Genomic DNA, 6,420 nt, shown 5'->3' with positions numbered 1-6,420 from the left:
ATGTCCCAAAAACGTTTTTCAAAAGGTTTGAGGCTAAATTACCACTCCTGAATAGAGAACCTCTCATTTTTGAATGGCTCTGAGCATTTTCAGCTGCAGTACCACCTTTAGCCTGAACTGCAATCTGGACAGCCTGTTTTGAGAACCCGTGGGATGCTTTTAACCTCCACCTTCCCAAAACCAGAGAAAGACACAACGGTCTGAAATGGGACTTTGTGAGGATAGAAGGTGCTAGTGGGACCTCAAAAAAGGTTTTAAAATAGGAAAAGTGAATTTTCATGGTGTATCACCTTTAAACTGTTGTAATAATGTTGACCTTGTATATTTCTTTGTACATGTAACAAACTGCGAATAAAAATTACGTTAAAAAAAAGGAGTGGGTCATGTCCTGGAGGTGAGCATGCAGACAGGGGCCCTTGTCCATGGAATCCAAAAGCACAATTCAACATTTTGCTACGTTGGCCTTGATCTAAAATTGTAACTGTTGAATGACACATTTTCAGACTATCATGGCTTTGCAGCAGGAGAACTGGGCCCTTCAGATAACTGGGCTGAAATAATATTTCACGTCAAATTTGATTGGCATTATATTGAGGCTATAATTCAAAGTTTCAGTACATCTGGACCAAATCATTCTCATGGTCTTACATTTTATCGATCGACCTGGGGAAAATTTTTGGTTCTAAATTGTCTTGCTCAATCAACATGTTTACCTCACGCCTTGATATGTAGTTTTATTTCATTCAGAACTATGTTTTATACTTGTTCCCAAGCTTGTTTGGGCTTTCACGATCACAATGTGTGATAATAATGAATATAATAATAATAATAATAATATTAATAATAGATTCCCCTTAGTTGTTTTTTTTGCCATGTGTGAAATGTGTACTCTGCATTTAAACCATGCTAAGGAGCAGTGGAGAAGTACCATTACGACACCTAGGGAGAATTTTAGTGTCTAAATCATACATGGGCAACTGGCAGCCCGGGGGCCTTCGCTTAATGCGGCCCGCAGGTCCCGCAGGTTAATGACTAGTAGTATTAAAATGTATTTTTTTTATGTCAAATGTATTTGTATTTAAGTTCATAAATTTAACATGAGTAACTAAATTATGCATTTGAAATTAAAGCAAAATGTTACATTTCAGGATTCCAATTAAAAGATAACAACAAATTATTCAGGATTCCAATTCAAAAGAAGCAAAAATCTAGCCGATCTACAAGCGCGATGTGTTTTGAGCTTGTAGATCCGCTATTTTTTCGACGGCCTCTCCACCCACTCAACTATGGCCGCCTGCTCATTTAATAGTAATAGATTGGTTTCTCATAATAGCAGTGGTGGTGCTGAGTGAAGTCCTTCAGATTCATCTGGCCTTGGGGAATTTCAATATGACTTGTGGTCAATTATGTGGCTACTTCCAATCTGTTGACTAGGCTATTAACATCTCCCTCTGTCATCATAGCCAGTGTGGCCTGATCGCATTAAACGGCTTTAGGCACAGTGCATCTGATTTGTGTGTGTGCGTGTGAGTAATAATGAAATAATAATGCTTAAGACAAAGATATAGACAAGATCTGTATACATTTTGCAGTATCCACTTACTGTAGCAAAAGCCCTGCCTGATCTCTTGTGCTCAATGGGTTCCCTGGGGGGCTGTGGCTCTGTTTGGCTCCACATAAGGCAGCCGGGCTGCCTTATGTGCAGCCAAACAGTGAGTGCTGGTAGTAAGTGAATGGGCAACGTTGAGTCAAAATAGAAGTGAATCTGAGTGAATACGTCAGAGTACTTAGAATAGACTGGCTTGTTTTGTCGGGTGGGGGGGATGTTACAGTAGGATCTATAAAGTTTTTATGTTTTTCTCTAAGAATTCCATTATACAGCATAGGCTACGATTTGCATTAGAGTGCCCCCTGCAGGCAAAGACATGCTTTGGTGTATTGACATTACAAGTAGAAATACCAAAACAATCAAGAAGACAGAAGAGAGCTATGTCAGAATAATTGTTCTGACGTAACTAATAATTGTTCCACGCATTGGATGTTTTCTGACGTTCCAGTTTAACACATCTCAGTTACTTTCCACTGTTAAAAGGTTTCCAATTTAAATAAGCCGTAAGGCTTTCTTGGATCTTCTTTTAGTTGACCTTGTACCAGTGAACTGTACTGTCATGAAACTGTACCTTTTCCTATGCAAACTTCTTATGTCTTCAATCAATCAATCAATTCATCCGCAAATCAGAGAGTGTACAAATAAATTACTCTTAAACGTCTGCATTACTTAATTTGCAAGAAGTCTATAAAATTAGAGAATGTTGAAGAATTGTTATTTTGATCAACGTTCGCCTGTTATCTCTCCTATGGTACCACATCAATACAGCATGCAATTGTGGACAAAGTCTTGGGTCTGAGTCTGAGAGGCTAACAAATCTCATCAGCTTGTAGATCTGCTATTTTTGAAAAATCTTGAAAATTTGTGCAAGTCATTGAATATTTGAAATCCTTCTAATGTTTTTTGAAAAACCTAAGTTTCTATGTCAGTGGTACTCAAACTTTTTCAGGTGAAGGACCCCCAAAAAGGTATGTATTTGGCCACGGACCCCCATCTCAAAATATTTAGTTCCAGGGACCCCCCCAGAAGCTAAATTTGAGTTACAAATGTTTGTTTAAAAAATACATACATTCAAAGATTTGCACACATTTTCACGACTTTTCAAAAATAACAGATCTACAAGCTCGCAGCTGCAGCTACAGCTGTGAGCTTGTATATCTGCTCTTTTTCAATAGCTAAAGTGCCCCTAAACCTTGGTAACTCAGTCCCACTTCTCCCCCCCTTGTGACGCCCCTGCCAATGGCTGCCTGCTACCAGCGAGAGGTCTGACAGAGTTCAACCACTATCAATCTGAAATTGTGAGCAACCACAGGAATAACAGACGTGCACGTTTAATCCAGCCAGCCGTTTCAAAAGGAGCGTCTATACTGTGGCTGTCATGAAGTCATCTGTGGTCAGGTTGGCTCTGCACCTCACTGTCTGGCCCGGAGACTAGGCCCTATATCACCTGATACAGGCGTGTGAAGTGATATTTTCACAGGTTTAGTTAACGGCAAAGCCAGGCAGAATTTACACTCAATTCCTGCCCAAAATTTGGTTCACAGCACTGACAGCTTCAAAATACATTTAAAACACATGCTTAAACATGAAGGCGCCATCACTTCTTGTGCCAAGTTCAGTCAATCAATTTAAAACTGCAATCTTTCACTTTTATGTCCAACCCCCAGGAATCAAACACATTCTGCAGCGTGAGAGCCAAAAGTTCAACTGTTGAGCTTGAAAGTCAGGTCAACCAGTAGTGGTCCTACTTGACATACAGACTGGTCAACAATTATTATTTATTCACTGAAAAAATTGATGGATTGATTGCAGCTTCAGGAGTAGAGTAAAATACTGTGGTCCCAACAATAGCTCAACCTTATCCAAGCCAGTGAAGGAGTGATCGGATTTTCTTTAGCCTATAATAGCCTATTACTGTTGAACAAAATCAATTTTCATACAACAATGAATAAACTGTACTTTTTAACACTTAAAGCCTCACTATGTAACCTTTTTAATGAATACATTTTAATTTAGTCTAATCTGTAGAGTATGTTAATACAATATAACTTACATAATTTGGGAGGTTGTAATTTTGTCTCCCTGCTCTCCTATGAGACATTTAGATTGTGTCAAAGGTCATGTATCACTATAGAGACAGGATCTGACACGAATTTTGATCTGATGGTCAAGATTACATTTATCCTCAGAGCAAGCAGGCCGGCTCTATTAACTCAATGGTCACTTAAGCAGGAAACTAAGATCAAATCCAAAGTAGAAGAGGAAAGTTAACAAAGTGCTGCTTTAAGCCCTATACTTCAGTTATTCCAAAATAAAAAAAATGAATGGAAAATGGTGGAAGAGTGAAGTCACGCTAAAGGTGAAAGTGATCGACCTTTCGAAGACAAAAGTCAATTCTCTCTGAACAAGCGCTCCTCCTTTCCCAATCAAACTCAAGGAAGGTTTTCCAGACGGACCTTTCAACAACCTGGGTCACATGGGACAATAGAAACTCGACAAGGCTTTGGTGGGTGGTAGGACATTCACGAATAGTGATTTTTAGTATTCTAATTATTCGACCTCAAAGTATTCGAATAGTCGAATATTCGACAGGATTGGCCAAACTGTCAAGTAAGTAAGCAAGTGGCGAACATTGTGAAAATAGCCGATCTACATGCTGTTGTGAGCATGTAGATCTGCTATTTTCACAATATTTATCTGCGGAACCGAGTCACATTAAATGTAATACCTACAATTCCAAGTGCTTGTCAGGGTGGGGGTCCCCAGTTCAAATATGTTTATTTTGGGGGTCACAGCCAAAAAAGGTTTGAGAACCCCTGGTATAGAGCATTAACAAATCTACCAGGGGCATTGACAACTCATTCTTATGACTTCCTATCTAGCCAAGCTTTATAAACTATATATTTTTTAAAGAGAAAACAATAAAAAAAAATATTCGACTTCGGTGAACAACGTTGAATAGTGACTTTGATATTCGAATATTCGAATATCTGGTGAATGCCCTAGTGGGTGGAAGAAGCCATGTCATGTCCCACCCCACGTGGCGTTCTCACCTTCCACAGTGTACTGTAAACTGTAAACCTCTACCTCCCTCCTGACTGTCTGCGTGTCTCTGCATGTGCTCCCGTGTGGTCAGTAACAGAACACCTGTACCTGCTACACTGGCTCTTATGTAACCCTGTCTTACCACAAAGGGCCGGTAGCCAGTAGGGAGGATGTAGTTGGCACTCCCTACGATGTTAAACTCTCAAATACCTGGAACACGCCCGAGTCGGGTTCGATTTGAACCACTTTAACCATTATTTTATGCTTTAACTATTGAAAAATAGCAGATATACAAGCTCACAGCGCGGCACCGAGTGCCGCGCTGCGAGCTTGTAGATCTGCTATTTTTTTTCGAAAAATCGTGAAAATGAGTGCAAGCCTTTGAATATCTTTGACCCGATCTTTGACCCCGACTTCTAAATCCTTCTTCTAAATCATGTTGTTCTCAAACCTTTCATGTCAAGGACCCCCAAAATTACAGGTATTTGGCCGCGGACCCCCATCTCAAAATATGTTGTTCCAGGGACCACCCAGAAGCAAATATTTGAGTTACAAATGTTCGCTTTTAAATAGATATATTCAAAGACTTGCAAAGAAATATCATGATTTTTCAAAAATAGCAGATCTACAAGCTCGCAGCGCGGCACTCGGTGCCGCGCTGTGAGCTTGTATATCTGCTATTTTTCAATTGTTAAAGCGGTCAATAATCCTAGGCCTAAATGGGTTAAACCAGAGCAGGGGCTAGCTGAGAAGGCTGTCAGCCATTTAACCAACCCACAGGATCTGATGACACACACAACCTCTTGTGTGTCTTGAACTTGGAATAATTATCCCAGCAGAAGTTCAGCATGTTTGTTTTTGTATTTACTCGCTAACAACACGAAAAGAAAATGCTATCTCACCAAACATAACAGCAATGTCTCCTGACAAGGACATTAAGTAGGCCATTCAATGTGATAAGCAATGATGACAAGGATATTAATTGTTTATGTTCCAAATTGAATGCATAATTTTTATAATACATTTTTAAAGTTTGATAACCTAGGCTATATTCAAGAGTAGGCCAACTGTAACTTTACACTAATTAGCTAGTTGAATAACAAAAAAACACAAACTCTTCAGAGTTTTAAGCAATGATGATGACATTTCATTTTGACTCAGCTTCAATGTGTGTCCAGTCTATCATCACAGAACAAAACAAACCGCATATTGGCATCCCTTTCTAAAGTGTATTATAAACATAATTATAGATCAAATAGAAGGCATAGAAAGAAAGAAAGAAAGAAAGAAAGAAAGAAAGAAAGAAAGAAAGAAAGAAAGAAAGAAGGTTTATGAAAGTGATGGACCTTACCTTATCAGAAGAGAGAGTTCCAACCCCAGGCTCTCTGTGATGGCCGTGTAGTTCTTGGCATGGAAGGTGTGTGGCCTCCTCCTCCTCCACCTCCCCTGAGAAGAACTGTGGGGTGGCAGCAGCAGCAGCAGCAGCAGTGGCACAGACCTGGTGGTGACAGAGAGGCCATGGCTGGGTGCAGGCAGGTGAGCTTCCATCAACAGCACACCTGCTGCTGTCTGTCTGTCTGTCTGTCTGTCTGTCTGTCTGGGGAGCAGTTAGTTGTGTCCAGTGATGATGCCCTGAGGAGGAGGAGAGCCACAAGTGAAGAATCCATTCCATGGTTTACGGCGACACCTTGTGGTGGTGCCTAGTTTAGCAAATGTGCAATGTTTCTCAAACTTTCTAATTTCAAGGTCTCCCCTTAACTCTGACA

Source organism: Nannobrachium achirus, assembly GCF_963921795.1.
Source record: "Nannobrachium achirus genome assembly, chromosome: 2".
NCBI classification, from domain to species: Eukaryota; Metazoa; Chordata; class Actinopteri; order Myctophiformes; family Myctophidae; genus Nannobrachium; species Nannobrachium achirus.
Note: the sequence above shows the minus strand (reverse complement) of the source record.